Genomic DNA, 20,332 nt, shown 5'->3' on the forward strand with positions numbered 1-20,332 from the left:
ATGGGACAAATATCACTTGGTGAAGTGTCTATTGTTGATATGTTTCCATTGTGACAAGGGTATTCCCATGTCACCTTCTCCAGGATATTGTACTGTTCAACATCAACATGGCATGATTTTGTATCATCAGTTCTCTTTGTTGGGTCACCAAGTATGTGACAATTAGACGTGTGCATGGCCTTGTGTGGGATCTGTGGAAATGCTTTTTGTATTGGCCTACTATTGTAGGCCAACAGGTGACTGTGGTCTGCTCCATTAGCAAAAGCTTTGAGGGTGATGGTGTCTTCTGATGGTTGGTCATTGTGGTTGTACAATGTCAGGCATGCAACTGTAGTTGTGTCAGATCCTGGTTTTCCTGTGGGCAACTGCTGACAGTTCAGATGGCTTGCATGCATATGGTATGCCACATGTATGGGTCACTTGGGTAGAGTTTATTGCTGGGGCCTACTTGACATCATAGTAGTGGTTACTAATCAGAGCTGTTGTTCAAGTGTGATCGTGGACATGTGATGACCCTATTTCTCTTTGTCTTTGCAGCATCAGCACGGCAAGCAAAGGAGACGGACCAGAGCCGAGTGGGAAGCATGCCGCCAGGGGACCTTGGGTCTGACAAAGAGGGACCCAGTGGCCCTGAGTGCAAGGGGAGTGCCACGGGGGAGACCGCAATGTCATCCTCATTATCATCAGATTCCTCCTCCAGTGGACACTCCCTAGTGGTGGGGACCAACCGGGGCATCCCATAGTATCATCCTTGTCCTCCACCCCCATTCTATCACTCCCATCCTTGTTGCTCCCCACCAATTTGGCCATGCCCGCTCACCCACCCCAACCCCTGTTACCCCTGCTGCCCTCCGTGAGGAGGCTTTGACCTCCTGGGAATGGCCTCTGTGGTTCAGTCAGGCATTGTGAATGCCATCCAGGGACTGGCTACCCAACTGCAACAGACCAATGCATTCCTGGAAGGCATTCATGGTGCAATGGCTGGCTTACAGAGATCTTTTCAGGCTCTGGTCTTCACACTGACGGCAGTCAGTCACCCCTCACCTTCTGTCCCACCTACACCTCCCTCTTCCCAATCCAAATCCCCCTTCCACAACCTTCCCAAAGCACACAGACAGATCTGCAAGCATCCACATCAACACACAAGAGGAGCACACACAAAGACAAGCACCACAAAACACACCAGTCCACAAGCAAACAAAAGTCACAACTTCCTTAAACACACCCACAACTCCCACCATCACACACACAACATCAAGCATACCCACAGGTACCACACCAACAGTCACTGATGCACCACACCCACAGCCACAACTACAGACACACAGACATCCACCACATCCAGCCAACTTGCACTCACCCCCACAAGCCACACAAACATCTACCACTCCATCCCCCACCATCTTCACCTTCCAGTCCCCCAAGACGCACAAATGTACTCACTCACCCACCCAACAGACACACACAAGCATACCTCCCAGAGGCATGCACCCACGACATCCACAACAACACAGCATACAACCACTTCCTCGACCTCCAAATCCCCTTCTGCTGACCGTCCCCATGTCCCTAAGAAAGTTTTTTTGTTACCCTGGACCTTTCCCCTATTCCCTCCAACACTGTCCCAAACCCAAGAGGACCCCACCCAGCTCCCAGCCCTTCCCTTCTACTTCCCAGGCCTCTCCAGTCCCCCTGCACGCACCCATACCCCCCCAGAAAAAGCCCACCCAAAAAAGACCACCCCTCCATGAAAAATACAACCCCCCCAGATAATCTTGAGGTGCCTGCCAGTCCCCTGGATGCCCCTTACTGTGGCGGTTCCATGGCAGTTGGGAGTCAGGTTTAGGCACAACACTGTGCTAGTATTGGATTGCATTTAGACTGGCCAATGGCCTTTGGACTTCAAAATGTTTATGTTTATTAAACCCAAACAGTTGTTTTGGGGTATACATTTATCTCACAATTCCTTTTCTACCTTCATGTTGTTCTTGAGTGACTTGTGTTGTGTGCCTACAGTTGTACGTTTCAGCCTGCTTACCGATCCATTTGTTGTTGTTTACAGTAGCTGAGTTTCTGGGCAGTGCATGTGTCCCCCATGTGCATAGTGTACTGTTTGGTATGGTAAGTATTTCATCTTGTGTTGTCCAATGTGAGCATGCATAGGGTTAGGATTGTCCCCTGAAATAGCTTATGTTTTCATCCGATGTGTGTTTGCTTGAGTTTTGTTTCTGCAGACATGGAGTGTGTTCAGTTGTGCTAGCCTTGTTTGCATTGAATGTACATGTGTCCGTTTAGGTGTGTGTACCTTGATGCTGTGGAGGTATGACCTCCTGCTGTTGGAGTTGTATGTGCTTTGTTGACTTGCACTTCCACGTTGTGCAGATAGACATGACATTTGGGTCCAATACTGTTTCTCCCTGAGACACATACAGGACCAATTCCTATGCACATGTTATTTTAAGGGTGTGTGCAAAAAGTGATGTGTCTTAGTATAGCCTCATTCCCGGGGTGTTCCTGATGCCCCATCCCTATTGTGCAGATATTGTTAGCATAGTGCTCTTTGTCCATTTTTCTCCCTGTCTATTGTGCATGCCATTGTCCTTCCATTGTGCTGTGATGTGTGGGATATGTGTGCCATTGGCGGGCTTTTTACTGGGAGTGTTGTTTGTGTTCCATGCCACATCGATACATATGTGTGCTGTATGTGACAACAGTCCCAGGTCTGTGAGGAATGTGAGTGTGTGAGTTGTATCGGTAGATTTGGTGTTTGTGTGCTGTTGGTGATGTGTGACACAATGTTGTATAGCCATCTTTGTCCGCGTGCCTGAGATGTGTGGACATGTATTTTTGTGTAGTGTTGCTGTGCAGTGTGAGGGAGCTGCCCAAGGGGGGTGTATTGTGACTATAAATGTGTCTGTCTTCATGTATGATTTGGACTGTGTGAACAATGAGACGTGTACTTGATGCCCGTACCCTGACCCCCATATCATGTGGACGACAGCGCAACAATCTGTTGTAATGGTTGATGAAACAGGTAGGTGTGTGTACTTACGGTCGGTTGCAGCCACGGCGGTGTTTATTTTGTTCTCCTTTGAAGCTCAACAACAGCGTCAGGACGTGCGTGATGGGTTCCATGGCCGCATCGGACGTGTCTGTCTGGTTCGATCTTCTGAGACGTGTTGGTTGATCCGCCACTGTCACATTGGCGGTGTGCAACCTCGTAATGTGTCCAGCGGAAACATAGGCTCCGCTGGCCTGTTTATGCTGCCTTGTGACCACGCGGTCTGTGCTGCCTAGTGGTGCCGGCGGAACCACAGCAGTATTTGCTCCATAGGCCAGAATGACTCATAATACGGCAGTCCGACCACCATCCCGATGGCAGTCGGACTACCACTGCCACTATGGCGGGCGACAAACCACCAAACTCATAATGAGGTCCTTTGTTTTTTATTTGTTTTGCTTTAAATTTTCAAAGAAGTATTTATATATAGCTATATACCTTCTTAAATACTTTTTTTATTCATGCATAAAAGTAATATTCTTTGTTTTATATTTTAATGCTTTAAACACAGGATGTAGGGTTCACAGGGAAAGGGTGAGGATTGTTTTGATCTCTTTAATTAATTTGAATGTTAAGGAATAGTATTATTATGTATGATCCCGAAAAATTATAATTTGGTAGTTTTTTTAGAAAATTATTTTTACAAAAACATTTTACTCTGTTCACAATGTTATTATTTCTTTTCAGGTTTTATTAGCAATGTATTTCAAATTTGAGGAAAAATAACTGCAGATCAAATTTAGTACATATTTTGTATTTTTAGATGATTTCGATACATTTTACTTGATTATCTTTTTTTCTGGATTTAATTTGAATTTAATTTTTAATGTTTATTTAAAAATATTTCTGTTCTGTTTTTATAATTATTAATAAGTGTATATATTGTTTGTTGTCATTTTTATATAAGGTTATTAAAAATGAAAGGTACACTACTTTTGTTAGAATTTCAAGGGATATAAATGTGTTTGTTTTTTCATAATGGATTATTTAAAACATATATTATTCAATTTTTTTATTTCTTGTAGATTTGTGAATGATTTATGTTTCTTATTGTTCTAGGTTTTTATTGTTTTGATTATTCACAGTTAATGTAATGTTTTATTAATGTATTATAAATTGTGATAAATACATTTTCCCCCATACTTTACCATAACGAGATCTCCCGACTAACTCTGGAGTCTCCCTCTGGTATAGGAAGAAGCAAACATAACCTTCACAGTCCCCATGAAGTGTTCATTTTGAGAAGCGTGGGAGGAAGGGAAAGGGGTATTTGTAATGAGGGTTTGGTATTGTATTGCACTACTGACAGAGTTCTTGTTTATGTATAATCTTATAAAAGTATAAATGTTATTGGGACTAGAATATTTTTTCATTATATGGAATGAGCCAGAAGAAAATGGGTCTGTAACAGAGACAGAGGAACTATGAATTCTCGGTTCTACTGTTGATTACGAATATAGCTCATGATCATTTCATAACGCTCTGTTGATGCTGAAATGCCAGTAAAACAATTTAGAAAAACATAGTTTATTTAATTAAAAACCAATAGTAAAAATATTTAGTTATATGTTTTTGTTAATATATATATTTATATTAAATGCAACTTAATTTTAAATTGCATCTTTAATTAACTTAAATAAATAGAATTAAATACAAATTATTTTTCTGATGCTTACATTAAAAATCATCCACCTAAAGTCAAAAAAAATATTTTAGTTAAATTAATAACTACTAAAAGGGATATATAGAATGGATGAAAAACAATGTAATTACATTTCAATTAAAAGTAATGTTACATTAATTTATAAATCCCAAAAACCTTATTAAAATAATTTATAATGAAATAATAAATATGGTTTCTTTTTTTAAATAAATTACAATTTTTAACAATTTTAATTAATGTAATTAAAGTTAACATTATTCCTTAAGGTTTTTTTTTTTACGTGCCTATTGCCATTATTTTCTATGGAAGGGTGTTGCAGTATGAGTGGATGGCCATATGTGGTGCTGAACATACTCCAACATGCTGATTTGGGTCCCTTTTTGGCTTTAGTTACTTTAGACGTGCAGTATGTGAACAGCAATGAGCTTACTTTTTAGTGGGTGGGTGGGGAAGCGCTGTTTTGTGCCGGGAGGAGGTCAAGGGGCAGGAGCCCTTTAAAAACTGAATCGCGCTCCCGCCGTCGCGGGAAGCGCTGTTTTGTGCCGGGAGGAGGTCAAGGGGCAGGAGCCCTTTAAAAACTGAATCGCGCTCCCGCCGTCGCGGGAAGCGCTGTTTTGTGCCGGGAGGAGGTCAAGGGGCAGGAGCCCTTTAAAAACTGAATCGCGCTCCCGCCGTCGCGGGCGGCGCCCGGGCAAAGCCCGGGCCAAGGGCGGGCCCGTCCTTGCCAGGAAGAGGCAGGGCAGGGCCACCCCCCTGACATCTAGCCAAAGACGTGGTCCATACAGCAAACCTGTCTATGGCTGCCTGAAGGAGATCTCAAGTTCCCCTGCTCGGCGCGTGGGTAGTTCTCCCATAGAGCCCCAGGCCCCATCAAGCACGTGGAAAACTATTAACCCAAACCGGATACTTGCAGGTGTATCCGTGTACTCAGCTGAATTTATCTCAGTTCACCATATAACTGCTTATTGAATTCCGTTTCTTGGAGGGTGGAAGGAGGCGGCACCATTCTTCTTCCCCCAAGGGCAGGAGCCAAAAATTCATTACCCGCTCTACGCCTGTCTGTGCCCGATAAGTGGTTGGGCCAGGCTTTATATATACACGTTTGGGCATCTTACTGTGGTCTTGTCTTTGGAATTTGTTAACAGTAGGGTCTGAGAAGCTTATTAATCACACCATAGTGTCAGAGGCTGGGTCCCAAAGGCCTACACACCCCTATAAGCCGGGGGCCCACTAAAGGCCCCTGTTTTAAAGAATGATGGGCCGTCGACGTGGGTGTGGGTTGGAAGGTAAGCAGCACTCTAACAGAACCTTAGATGGTTTTCTGCAAAAGGCTGTTGGGGAACTTGAAAAAGAAATAGAGTTAGTGCAGCGACGCTTAGCTGCCCCCCCCTTCTTCAACCAACAGCCTAGTTCATGATAGCTCAGCCCCACAGCCCTCCCCGCGTCCAGAATTACAGTCTGTAATGACTACCCCTTTCCCTTCCCCCTCAAAAAATTCCCAGGAGAATCAGGACGAAACCCCAATTGTAATTACCACCAGTGCTGCACCTATTCCGCTGGCCCAGAGTCCCCCAAACGAAGGCCCCCTCACCTTAGCAGATTCCAATACTAAAGGAAAAAGGAAACGAAGGGAACCTGCTTTTAAAAACAAACGATCTAGGACTTTGAGCCCCTCTAACACGGCCCAACCTTCTAACAAGGATACGGTATCAATCCCCTTACACAACACAAATGAGTGTCATACAAATGAGTACACCAGGGATTTCATAAGAGACGAGCTTTCCAAACTATTTCTTCCAATTTTAACCCGCCTCCAATCGATTGAGGACAAATTGGAAAGCCTTATCAATAGCCAGCCACCAAAAATTGCTCCATCCGTAGAAATTCAATCCCATCCCCTTGTCAACCATGATCCCATCACTGCCAACAGACCCACTGGCCAAACAGCAAAAATCCCTTTTTCCTCTTTAAACCAAGATTGGTCCAGCTCCGTCAAAACAGCTAGTATTTTAATGAATAAGCCCCATATGGTTCCAGTTCCCCTTTTAAAAGGAACCGCCACATGGAATAACCCTGTAACTAATCCGGGAGATGGCAACCCCACTTGAGATCACCTGCATACAGAATACAAGAAGAGCGACAAGTTCAGGGGTCTGCCAGATCCAAAAGTGCTCCATTTGCCACCAGAATCATGTCATTACGTACTCATTATATCGAATGTTCCTGAACTCAAACCTCATTCCACTGAATCTTTTACCAAACTTAAAAACAAGGTTATTAATTGGTTGCACGTGAATGCAGGGTTTGCTTTTTCCATGACACCCTCAATATTGATGGTGAGAAGGGTAGGGTGGGTGGGTTCCCTTGCAAAGATCGGTTCAGGGGACTGCATAGTTATCAACTTCAATTCTCCAGACCTTGTCCAACGGCTCTTTATAAATGCTAACAGACCTTATCCTATAACTGGAAAAGCCTCCCTCTGCAGGTTACAAGTGTTTTATCCACCTCCCACGCCAGTTTGGAGTAGACAACCGCCCACGTCATACGGGGCTCCCCCGGCTATCCACACACAGCCTATCCCTCTATTTGGCCCCAGATGCCCTTCGTCATCTCTTTCTGAAACAGACTGACTACGAGACGTCCTTTCGGAAGTGGCTCCGAGCAATGGTGAGGCTGAGGACATTCACCCTACTGCCCTCAGCATCTCTAACCCTGTTGCCCCTTCGACCTTGGTAGATCCTGTTAACCAGGGATCACCCATAAGCACCACGAGCCAAGTCAGCGAGGAATGTATTCCGTCCCTGTCAATTGTTCCATACATTCTGGTGTCCACCCGCATGTCCAACCTACCTAATTCATATATAGCTGGGGCCACATCCAGCGAGGTTCACATGGCACATAGCGAGAAAGCCACTGGTCCTAATTTACCTGAGGGAACTAGTATGGTTCCTAGCAGTTCCTCCCCCTGTAGGAAATATCCTCAGAATAAAGCAGGGTCCATAAAAACAGAGGATCTCGATAAGGTACTCAGCTGGAACATAGCAGGGTTGGAAAGCAAATTACAAAGTCCAGGATGGGGCAGTCTTATTGATGATCACCTGATCTGCCTCTTCCAAGAAACGTGGGCATTAGAACCCAAATATAGACTAGGCTTTAAAAGCTATTGGGTTCCAGCACGCAAGTCCTCTTCTGGGAGACCTTCGGGAGGGCTGCTTGTGTGGATCAACACTTCTCTTAGGTGCAAGATAGAAGAAATAGACACGGGTTGCCCTGACTTGCAAGTCCTATTAATAATGATTTCTGAAGAGAGACCGTTACTTTTAATTAATATCTATAACAGGAATGTGAGCTCCCACACCGATTCTGATGTCCTGTCCATTTTGGACAGTTTTCTTAAAAACAATCCTTCCTTCTTTGTTTTGATTGGAGGGGATTTTAATGTCACTTTTGAACCTAATCCTCTAGTCCAAGGAATATGTAAAGAAGAGGATGCCCATTGGGGCATCCCTCAGCTAGTCTCCAACAAAAGACCAAGGCTGAATAAATGTGCGCGCTTACTGGCCGACATCACACTAGCCCATGGCCTCCGAGCCTGCAACGGTCGCTCACGCTCGGATGTAAATTTACAAGCTACCTTTAGGCGCGGAGGGCTCAGCAGTCGTATTGATTATATACTTCTTGACATCCGACTGTGGAGCCACATGTCTGATATGAGGGTCCAAAAGCAAATTGAGAGTGATCATGACCCGTTGATTTTATCGACCAGAGGACTTTTTCCTTCGTTTACTGTGCCCTACTCCAAGAGCCATGCCTCCCAGCTGGCTCTAACTAATAACAGACGCAACCTAAAATGGGAATCTGTTAATTCTTCCCCTAAACACCTGGCATCTATTTACAACCTGCTTGCCAACCAGATGGAGTGTATGATCGGCCTAAACGAGAACGGGGAGGGTGACAGAGTCTTAGCAGCCCAGACTGACTTGTTCCAATCTTTAAAGCATCTTTTCACAAAAAAGTTTCTCATTAATCCTAACAAAAAGCACTGCGCTCCTTGGTTTGACAACTGTTGCAGAGAAGCACAACTGTCTCTCCTGGAAGCAATAAAAGATGGCCATGTTGGGCTGTTAAGAACAGCCAGAAAAGTTTATAAGAAGGAATGTTCTAAGGCACGCAGAAGTTGGGAAGAGGCCAGATGGGTTATTATTTTGGAGACTGCTAAATCCAATGACACATCTAGGTTCTGGAAACTAATAACTGATGACTGTAGCATCTCCCCTGCCGCACCTGGCTCCTCAATTCTCTCAGCATCATGGGTAGAGCACTTTGGGCAACTATATGAAGGGCCTTCTGAAGCATCTTTGTGGGCCCCTGATGCCCCAATAAACCATGAGACTACCCCGATCACATTCTCTCTAACCGAAACAAGAGCAGCAATAGACTCATTGAAATGGGGAAAGGCCCCTGGCCCAGACAAGATCCCAGGCGACCTATACAAATCAAGACCAGATATATGGGCACCATATCTCAACCTTATCTGCAATGCTATTGCAGCAGGGGCCCCCACTCCTCCCACTTGGAAAGGGGCCGAAATAGTACCCATTTTAAAAAAAGGAAATCCGAACATCCCTGCCAATTATCGTCCGATAAGTCTCCTTGATAACTCCCAAAAAATCTATGCTAAGCATCTTTTGCTCCATCTTGAGGAATGGATGATGGAGTCCGAAGCTCTTTCTGACCTACAAGCAGGATTCAGACCTGCAGTGAGTACAGTTGACCAAGCCCTAAGATTCATGTCAATAAAATGGAAGAATGTTGACCTGGGGAGGGGTAATCTCTATGTGGTCTTCATAGACCTCAGAGCCGCATTTGATTTGATCCCCAGGAACCTGCTGTGGTCAACATTATCAAACATGGGAGTGCCATCTGGTCTCCTGAAACTCATTGCTCAACTGCATGAAAATACTTTCGCTCAAATTAGATGTGGTCAGGGGGGTGAGTTGACTGACCCCGTAGCTATTAAAAAAGGAGTTAGACAGGGATGTGTTCTGGCACCCACTCTTTTTCTGCTATATATCAATAATTGCATCCACTACTTAGAGAACTGTATAAATGACTCACCTAAATTGGTTGGGAAAAAAATCCTGTGTCTGCTATATGCAGATGACACAATTTTGATATCTAAATCACCAATGGGAATCCAAAACCTGATCAACCAATTTTGTGTTTTTTGCAGTGACTATGGTCTGGACGTAAACATTAAGAAAACAAAACTCATGATATATAGGGGCATATTTATACTCCGTTTGCGCCAAATTTGCGTCGTTTTTTCGACGCAAATTCGGCGCAAAACTAACGCCATATTTATACTTTGGCGTTAGACGCGTCTAGCGCCGAAGTATGAGGAAAGAGCGTAATTTTTTTGCGTGAACGCCTTCCTTGCGTTAATGAGAAGCAAGGTAGGCGTTTCCGTCTAAAAAAATGACTGCATCGCAAATGCGTCGTATTTATACTCCCGGGCAAAAATAACGCCCGGGAGTGGGCGGGGCAAAAAACCCCGCATTTGCGCCGGATTTTAGCGCCTGGGTCAGGGCAGGCGTTAAGGGACCTGTGGGCTCAAAATGAGCCCACAGCTGCCCTCCCATGCCCCCAGGGACCCCCCCTGCCACCCTTGCCCACCCCAGGAGGACACCCAAGGATGGAGGGACCCATCCCAGGGACATTCAGGTAAGTTCAGGTAAGTATAATTTTTAATTTTTTTAATATTTTTTTTTGGCATAGGGGGGCCTGATTTGTGCCCCCCTACATGCCTCAATGCCCAATGACCATGCCCAGGGGACATAAGTCCCCTGGGCATGGCCATTGGGCAAGGGGGCATGACTCCTGTCTTTACTAAGACAGGAGTCATGTAAATGGCGTCTGGGCGTCGTTAAAAATGGCGCAAATCGGGTGGAGGCGATTTTTTGGCGTCAACCTGACTTGCACCATTTTAAGACGCCCTAACGCCATTTTCCCCAACGCTGGCGCTGCCTGGTGTACGTGGTTTTTTTCCACGCACACCAGGCAGCGCCGGTCTGTTAGCGCCGGCTAACGCCATTCAATAAATACGGCGCCCGCATGGCGCTTCAGAATGGCGTTAGCCGGCGCAAAACTTTTTGACGCTAAACTGCGTTAGCGCAGTTTAGCGTCAAAAAGTATAAATACGGGCCATAGTACCTCCAAGAAACGCTCGCGCGTTAGCATAGAAATTAACTCGATTCCATTGGAGAAAGTAGAAGAGTTTGACTACTTGGGTTTCAGACTATCGACCACAGGCAAATGGATGGCAGCCATTGACAAAGGGGCTCTCATTATAAGCCAGAGAGGTGGGGCCCTTGTCCGTAGATCGAGAAAGGCTCAGAGTCCCCCCTTGAACATACTTGCGGAGATTTACAATGTCCAAATCAGAGCAGCGGCCCTCTATGGAGCGGAACTTTGGGGGTCCCACAAAAACCTTGATACTCTGCAAACCAAGGAAAACCATTTCCTTAGACAGATTGCCCGGCTAGGTATGGGCTCACCAATGACCCCTCTAAGGCTAGACCTAGGCCTAAACAGTATCAAAACCACAGCAGCCCTAAGGCCTCTCTCCTATTGGATTCGCTTGTGGAAATCTGTTGAACTCGAACCATATAGGCTGGCTATAAGAGAGCTCATAGCCACCCCCCAGGCGCTGGAGAAAATCCCATGGCTAAAGGAAATGAAATCTGCCTGGGTCAAAATAGGTTTTCCTTCCTACTGGAACTATCCGGATCAAATCCCCGATAATGCAAAGAAACTTGTCACAAAAAGATATTGAGAGAAAGTCAACGAAGACTCCTTGCACCAAAAAGGGGCGGGCAGGCTAACTATGGAATTTCTCCAATTCAAGCACGAGCCCTGGCCTGAGAACTTCTTGAACCTTCCCATGCCTCCATACGCCCGTGCTTTATATCTCCAACTAAGATATGGTACACTGCCTATTAATGGTTTTACGGCTCACTGGTCATCTAACATCGCTCCAAATGATAGATGTTTCTCTTGCCAAAAATGTAAAGAAACAATAGAGCATATACTATTTTTCTGCCCTCTGTATAAAAGTCCCAGAGGGAGGTGGATCATTCCCCTCTGTAAAAATATGTCATTACATGATAGAGCAAACGCCACCAGATTCTGTACATACGACTCATCCTCCGTGGTAGCTATTACAGTTACCAAATTTTTAGCGGAGGCCTGGTACATCCGGCGTAGGCTTATTGTTTCAAAGGGCATGTGAGCCATCCTGACATTAGTCGTCAGAAGGAGTTTCAACTGTTATTTTTTCTTTTTTTTTTGGCCTCTACATGAGGATTGACGAGGGCCAGGTCTTACAGGGAAGCAATTGCACACATTGGTATGCTAGACAGAATTTTATATTCTAGTTTTTATCTTTTTTAATCCTTAATATTTTAGCCATGTCTTATTTATTGTACTTTTTATCTACAATCAAACACTTAGTCTTGTTGATCTTATTGTTATACTGTCCTGATTGTTACTGTTTTTTTTTTATTTATTGTTATCTTGTTTTTTTTAACAAATACTATTTTATCATGTATGATTGTTATTTTTGTTACTCAAAATGGCCTAGATCTCTAGACCGAATGAACTCAAATAAATAAATAGTGGGTGGGTGATGTACCTCCATACACCCCTCCTTACTTTCCCTAAACCTCTCTGTGCACCTCACTGAACGCCTCCCATTTACTAGTAAGCGTGTCTATTTTCCAGCCATTCCTGCAGGTTCCCTCTCACACAGACTACTAAATAGTAAACTTACATGTGTGAGGATCTAACCATAGGGAAGACAGGAAAGGAGGAGGTGGAGAGCTACACTTGTAGGTTTGTGAATAGTTCTAGTACTTTAGTAGTACTATTGCAGTAGTTTTAAATGTACTATAAAAGGAAGATTGTGAATAGAACCCTATCTGTTAATGTTACAAAGATATATAACGGTAGATAGTTATAGTTATATTTAGGACCTAGTTTCCATAGGAAAAGCGTTTTTTGTTTCGACAATAACTTTGCCACTGCTTGACGAATCTTACCGAATTTTTCAAAACTAGTTTGCCACTCACTTCAGGTGCTGTTTTGTCAAACGGGGCCTGAAAGAAGGGGGGATCCCAAAACACATTTTCCCCGTGCAATTTCCCATTAGGATTTTAGACACGACCACAGCCCGAACTGCTGGATGGAGTTCACCAAATTTGACAGCAGGATAGATCTTAATGATTTGGTGTAAATCCATTCAGTGCTTGCAGAGCTATTAAAGAAAAATATACTTGTATGTCTAGGGATGCAGATTCTCTGTGGATCAACCTCTGTGGATCTGCAGATTCATGTGCCTCCGGCAATGTCGTGATTTCCTGGCCACAACCTAGCAGGGAAGATTATAGCCATCATATTAAGTACTGGGACACGGTTCCGGTGCATGAAAAGTTGTGACTTTAATGAAAGTGTCAAGGAAGAGGCACCCTGACCTCTTGGGTGTATCAGAAGGGTGTCAAAAGTATGTATGATGGACTATAAACTGGCTTAAAATATTTTTTTTCTACATCTGAGATCTTTAGATCCACCATAGTGCGCAGCGTGAATCCACGACAGGTCCACGGATCCCGCTGCAAATTTAAAAAAAACACACACATTCATAGACCCACTCACAGACCCACAGGTACTTCCAGAACCACTAAGGTATATTCTCACGCACCCTTTACAGAAGGATACAGGCACTCAGAAACCCACTCGCGAACCCAAGCAAACATTACCATGCCCGCTCAGACACCAACTTAGGCACTTATACATCCATTCACAGAACCACACAGACATTCCAAGGCCCACTCACCGATCCAGTCAGACAATTATATGCCTACTCACAGACCTACAGATACTCACACACCCACTCACAGACCCACAGAAACACACACACCCACTCACAGACCCACACAGACACTCAAGCACCTACTCGCAGACCCACTCCCACCCCGACTCACAGACCCAAAAAGACACTGACACATTCATTCACAGACCCACTCATACACATATGCCAACTCTTAGACCCACATAGACACTCCCATGCCCACTCACAGACCCACATAAATGCTCACATATCCACTCAGAACCCCCACACAAACACTCACACACTCATTCACAGACCCACTCAGCCACTCACAGACTCATTCATGGACCGACACAGACAGTCCCACACCCACACGCAGACCCCCACAGACACTCCCATGCCCACTCGCAGGCCCAGATACTCACAGACACTCCCACACCCACTCACAGACTCACACAAAAACACACACATACTCACAGACCCACACAAACACTCCCACAACCACTCACAGACCCACTCAGACACACACACACTGGCAAACCCCCCCACAGACACTCCCATGCCCACTCAATGACCCACTTAGACACTCACACATCCACTCACGGACCCACAAACACTCCCAAACCCGCTCACAGACACACACAAACACTCACATGACCATGCACAGACCTACAGACATTCCCACACCCACTCACAGACCCACAGATACTCCACACCCACTCACAGACCCTCTCAGACACTTACATGCCAACTCACAGACCCACTCAGACACTCACACACCTGCTCAGAGACCCAAACATACTTAAACATCCACTCACAGACCCACTCAGACATACACTACCACTCACAGACCCAATCAGACACACATTCGTAGACAAACATCTACTCAGACTCTCACATGCCCAGTCACAGACGCACTCACAGACCCAAACACTCACAGACCCACACACCCACTCACAGACTGAATCAGTCACACACCCACTCACAGACTCACACAGACACTGACACGCCAACTCACATAGACACTCCCAAGCCACGTTTAATAACAGCACTCACTGCTTTAGCTGCAAACAATTTTAAAGGAATTACTTTATATTGTCTTCTAATTCTTCCTGTGGAACATGAAAACAAACTGGAGTACCAAAAGTTATCCAATGAAGCTTGTCATGAAGTCTCAAGAGTGCTAAAAGAGGTAAAACTTTTAATCATCAATGAGGTGAGCATGGTCTCACACTTAATGCTTGCCTTTGTACACTTGAGAATGCAAAAGATTCCAAGGACAGACTACGATGTGCTATTTGGAGGAGAAAATGTGCTTGTGTTCAGCGATTTACTACAATTTACACCAGTCAAAGGACAGCCTGTGTTCAAAACACTGCTCCATAATGAAACTCTGATTTTTTTCAGAAGCATTGGGAATGTGAACATTCCAATACCAATAACTACTTAGCAACATGCGACAAACATCTTACGATAAATATGCAAATATTCTCAAGGATATTAGAGTAGGTGTTCTCTCAAAAGAGAGGAAGGAACTCCTAGAATGTCGGCATGTGTAAAAAATTGTTTCCTAAGAACAAGACAGTACCAGAGCTAATTTTGCCTTTATTAATGAAGGAAAATCCATGGTGTGCCTAACACCTTTACTAAAGGAGTGTGCCTGTTTCAACAAAGAATTGCTTGAATTGGAGAAGGAAGAAATTCTGCAACTTACAGCAATAGATAAAAATGGAACATCAGGGTGTGACAGTATTCCTAAATGAAAAGCTACAAGCTACACTGGGTTCATTGGAAATGTTTAAGTGTTTGCAAGAAGAGTAGAGTAATTTTGCATTGAAATTTAAGTATTTAGGAAGGATTAATTAATGGTGCTATGGGTAAAGGTACTAGTTTCATATGCTTTCCTAATAGGAATAAGGTTTAATACTGTAAAGCTATTTGTATTTAACCACTGACTCCATCTTGAACACTGACTCAATTTTGTGCTTAGCTACAGATGCTGTCACATAGGTGACACAGGTATTTTTTTTTTCCACTAAGCTGGTTTTTCTACACTGAACATGTTTTCACTCTTCTCACCAGAGCAGGGAACATATAGTGGGGATGCGGAGGTGAAAAGACTGTACCAGGGTGAAAATGTTTTCAGCAGAGAAAGTCACAACTCTGTCTCAGGGATGTGCATTGGAGTCTGGCCAGTTATTTTGTGTGTTATCTAGCTTTGCTGTATATATATATATGCAAAGAAAAGAAAATCAATCCTTGTCTCAGCATAGTTGAAGCGTTCAGTAGGGCAAAATGAAAGACCTAAACATAATGTCAGTTTATCACTTTCGGACAAAGCAAAATTAGACAAATTCACAATTGTCTTATTTACCATATTGCTATCCATTATATCTGTACATTGGAACTTCTTGTTAGTTTTCCCACTTGTCCCATTGAATAGTCTGTTCTTGTTAGGGTTTCTAAGTCTCTCTCGCCTCTTCTTGGTCCGCCCCGTCTTCCTCTTCGGCCCGGTGTCCTTCCTTTGTGGTTCAGGTTCTGTCCTTGTTGGTTCTTGGAAATTTGCCTGCCATGACGCAGCAGGCGATACTCGTCTAAAAAAGTAGCTGGTTTGTTTGTAATTTCCTCAATAGATTTCTCACTTTCCGTGGAACTAGGAGTATCAGATTCCCTTGTATTTTCCACATCACTCTCAGAAACAGACTGTCTTTCCTGTAATGGATAATTCGTTGGGGATGACTTATATAAATGATCAAATTTCCTACTGAAAGTTAGAATTCTTCCACTCTCATAGTCACCTATATCTCTATGTAGCTTTTGTTGTTTCTTAGACTTGATATCATCCTCATATTTCTTTAATCTCAGATTCATAGCTTCCATAAACTTGGAAATAAAATCCTTTTCAGGTCTCAACTCAAGTTCATCCCTCATTCTTCTGATATCCTCTAATAAAACTCTCCGATCAAGCCAGGCATATTTAATTAGAATTTCAAGCATGTGTCTGGAACTGAGGGCAGAGTTAGCTGCCCATTCCTTCAGCATTTCCGGATTGGGAGTCTCATAAGAGGGGGTAATGAAAATTCGTAAGCCCCTGGGAACCATTTGTTGATCCATATAGTTCTGTAATGATGTGGCTTCCCACCATTTGGCTAATTCAGCTTTACACATTTTCTCTAATTTATAGAGTAAAGATTTCAGATCATTGGTACTATCCTGGCCAGGACAATAAGGAGTCTTCTTAGTGACATCTGTAGAAAACAGCGCCAGCGCCGCCAGTCGTCTCTCGTTTTCAATCTCATCATTCATTCTCCCAAAAAATATATATAAATACTATGCAAAAAAATATATTGTATAAAAAAACAAACGTAATTATTCACATGTAACCTGAAACCCCCAGGAAAAAATTCCTAGTTCCCCTTGCCAAATATATAATACAATAAATGCTGCCCCAACTATATTGGGTTCATTAGAGTATAACTAATAAGGAAATACTGTGCAAATATAATTCTCCTCTTATTATATTTTCTTTGATCAATCCAGAAAGAGGAAGAAAAAATAAGGAAAAATATATATATGTATCAGCCCAAATTTTTCTCAAAATACGGGTCCCGTTCTCGTTGTTTAAAACAACAAGTAATGTCCAGTTCGCCAGTAAATAAACTGGCAACAAACACAGAGTATGAATCGCCCGTCTTGAAAGCCTACAGGCCGATCAGATTTGCACTTAACTCGATGTTACAGCAGACAGAGAAAAATCAGTTTGTTTAATATTTGCTGTATCCTCATAAAGTACCCCAGTTGTAATTGTGTAGAAAAATCGATATTAGTCGATTCAAATCTGTCAAAAGGGATAGCACATTAATCAAGTTGAAAGGAAAAAAGGAAAACAGCAACAGTTTGTATGGGGCGCAATGAGGAACTAAATAAATATATCTGAACGATGTAATTATATTCGGCTTACCGCCCGTACACGTTTAAATGTCTTGTCCGAAGTTGTGCTTCTGAGATATCAGCTTACACACAGCGCGGCGAAGAGGCAGCTAGAAATTCACCCGGTTGAAAGCAATAAATTATCAGAGCTCAAATACAAAGCCGTTTAAGATGAAAAGTTTGTTTTGCCACCATGTAGCTTGCAATGCCGATCCGGAATTGTGGCTCTGAGAGAACAGCTGACGCACGATGAGGAAACAGGTGAAAGTTCATCCAATGAACACAGCAATTCACGGAGCTCGAAAGTAAAGCCGTTCCAAGTGCAAAATAGGCTTCTAGCATACACATGAAGAAAAAATACAGGCTCGTTAAGTTAAAGTTTTTCCACAAGTCGTATTTCCAAGCTAATAATCAAAATCTGTAGTTCAAAAGGTTAACTAAAAAAAAATACCATGCTCCTAAGAGCAATAGTAAGGGGCAGCAATTATGTTATAAATGGCCGGCTGCAGAGATCCAAATCCTATGACTACAAAAATACTCGAAGTATGATCTCAATCAGCCCAAAGGGGTGGTGCGAGAACCGGCACAAGCAAGCCGGTAATTAGTTAAGCAAAGAAAAGAAAAATATAATACTCGCACACTCGGATTTCAGGAACAAAAAAAGATCAGTTTAATCTACACAACGCGTTTCGACTGACACAGCAGCCTTGGTCACGTGATAAACATCACCACTAAAATACCATTTAAATACCCTGTTAGCATAGACATAGAAATAGGACATCTAAAATGTGCAACCCATAACAACACACACTACTTTGCAGATGTTATCTCAGTAATACTTTTAGTATTTAGATCAGTTCATGCCCCTATATAATCCAGATATAATTCAGATATAATTATTAAATTACAAATCATTTCCCCCAATATTATTAATAAAATTAATAAATTAGTATTATCAGTTTTTAATGAAAATTCATTGTTGAATTTAAAAGGGGAAATAACCAAGTTACATAACAGTGTTCTATCTATTAAAATTAATATTTCTTTGTTCTAGACCATAATGTCTGTAAAAATATTTATCATTTTAAAAAAAATAGAGAGATGGTAAAATATATACACTGCAAATATATCATCATAAGCTTATTAAAGGCTAAAAGTCATCAACAGTACTAATTTTAACAATCAAATCTGAAAATCTGCAAAGTTAACCACCCATTAATAACGTGAAAAACACTGGAGAATGAATATAAACAAGCGGGTAAAGTTTGATACTTCTTCATCCGACCATATTATCTAAAAGAGATATCAGAGTCAAAATTAGAACAGTAACTGAAAATGTAAACATCAAATTAATATTTGAATATAAACTTGACACTCATAATACATATCAAATATTTGACCAAGGTACTTGATCTAAAACCCATAAATCAATTTTATATATAATAAAATTAAATCTCTGTACAGTCAACTCATTATATATATTATGGTAAAAAGAATTTTCCAATCGGTAAAAAGTCTCATCAAGATAGATTAATAGTTATCATATAGGTGAGTATTTAATTCCTCCCCCATATTCAAACCAATCGGAGTCTTAGTCTCTAATTCTAAGATATATACTGACTCTTTTTTCCTCAACACTAATTCTCTGTTCCCTCCCCTATGATGTGGAGGAACATGTTCAATACCAAAATAGGATAATTTGGTACAGTCAGAGTTGTGTTTTTCTTTGAAATGCCTTGCTACCGGATAATGTTCGTCATTAGATGTAATTGCACGCAAGTGTTCTAAAATCCGTTTCTTAACACCATGTTTGGTGCTGCCAATATACCATTGTAAGCAAGGACATTCCAATACATAGATTACAAAGGGAGTACTGCATGTTATAAATTGATTAATCTGTCTGACTTTTCCAGGTTTGCATGTGGCATATTGCTTCCGCATAGTGCTGTAGCGACATGCTTTACAATGGCCACATGGGAAAAAGCCTTGCAAATTGTGTTGTCTCAGTTGTGGAATAGAAGTGATATCATTAGACCTCAAAATGTCATGTAAACTACGTCCTCTTCTATAGGTAATCTGAGGTCTCTTTTGTATATTACTTCCAATAACGGGATCACTTTTCAAAATATTCCAATTCTTTGAAATGATGTTCTTGATCTGTCTTGTATCCTCATTATATGTCATGATGAGTCTAGTCCCATCATTATCATCTGCCTGTTGTTTGGTTATATTATCAAAAAGGGTATCCGATCTTTTTATCTCCTTAGTCTTATCGATTGCTCTCTTAATTACCCATTCTGGATATCCTCGCTGTTTAAATCTCATAGTTATCTCCCTTTGTTCAACCTGAAAAGCTTCGTCAGTACTACTTATTCTTTTAGCTCTTAGTAATTCGCCAAAGGGGATACTCCATTTTAAACTATCCGGATGACCACTAGAGGCATGTAATAAGCTGTTGCCCGCCGTGTGTTTCCGGAACAGTTCAGTAGTAATATTCTGTTCCCTAATCTTTACCATAGTATCTAAAAATTCAATGGAGGAGCTGCTCACATTACAGGTCAAAACAATATTCAGATCATTCCTGTTCAACTTATCTACAAACTGTATAGCCTCTTTTTTGGTTCCTTTCCAAATAATGAAAAGGTCATCGATATATCTTAACCAGAGAATTGCCTGATTCGCTTCTGGATATAGTTCATCATCTTTGAAAACAGTCTCTTCCCACCAACCAAGAAAAAGACAGGCAAAACTTGGAGCAAAACATGTGCCCATAGCAGTCCCGAGGGTCTGT

General features: G+C 42.5%; 1 long non-coding RNA gene across 1 annotated transcript in view; it reads right to left on the bottom strand.

The window, feature by feature from the left end:
- The window catches only part of LOC138258592 (uncharacterized), a 71,345-nt gene extending 53,463 nt beyond the window's left edge, over positions 1 to 17,882 (bottom strand). The window contains exon 1 of the long non-coding RNA XR_011198437.1: positions 17,573 to 17,882. This is a non-coding gene — a long non-coding RNA (uncharacterized lncRNA). The remainder of the gene's footprint in view (positions 1 to 17,572) is intronic.
- Positions 17,883 to 20,332: the final 2,450 nt, after the last annotated feature.

The sequence above is a fragment of the Pleurodeles waltl genome, chromosome 9, assembly GCF_031143425.1.
Source record: "Pleurodeles waltl isolate 20211129_DDA chromosome 9, aPleWal1.hap1.20221129, whole genome shotgun sequence".
NCBI classification, from domain to species: domain Eukaryota; kingdom Metazoa; phylum Chordata; class Amphibia; order Caudata; family Salamandridae; genus Pleurodeles; species Pleurodeles waltl.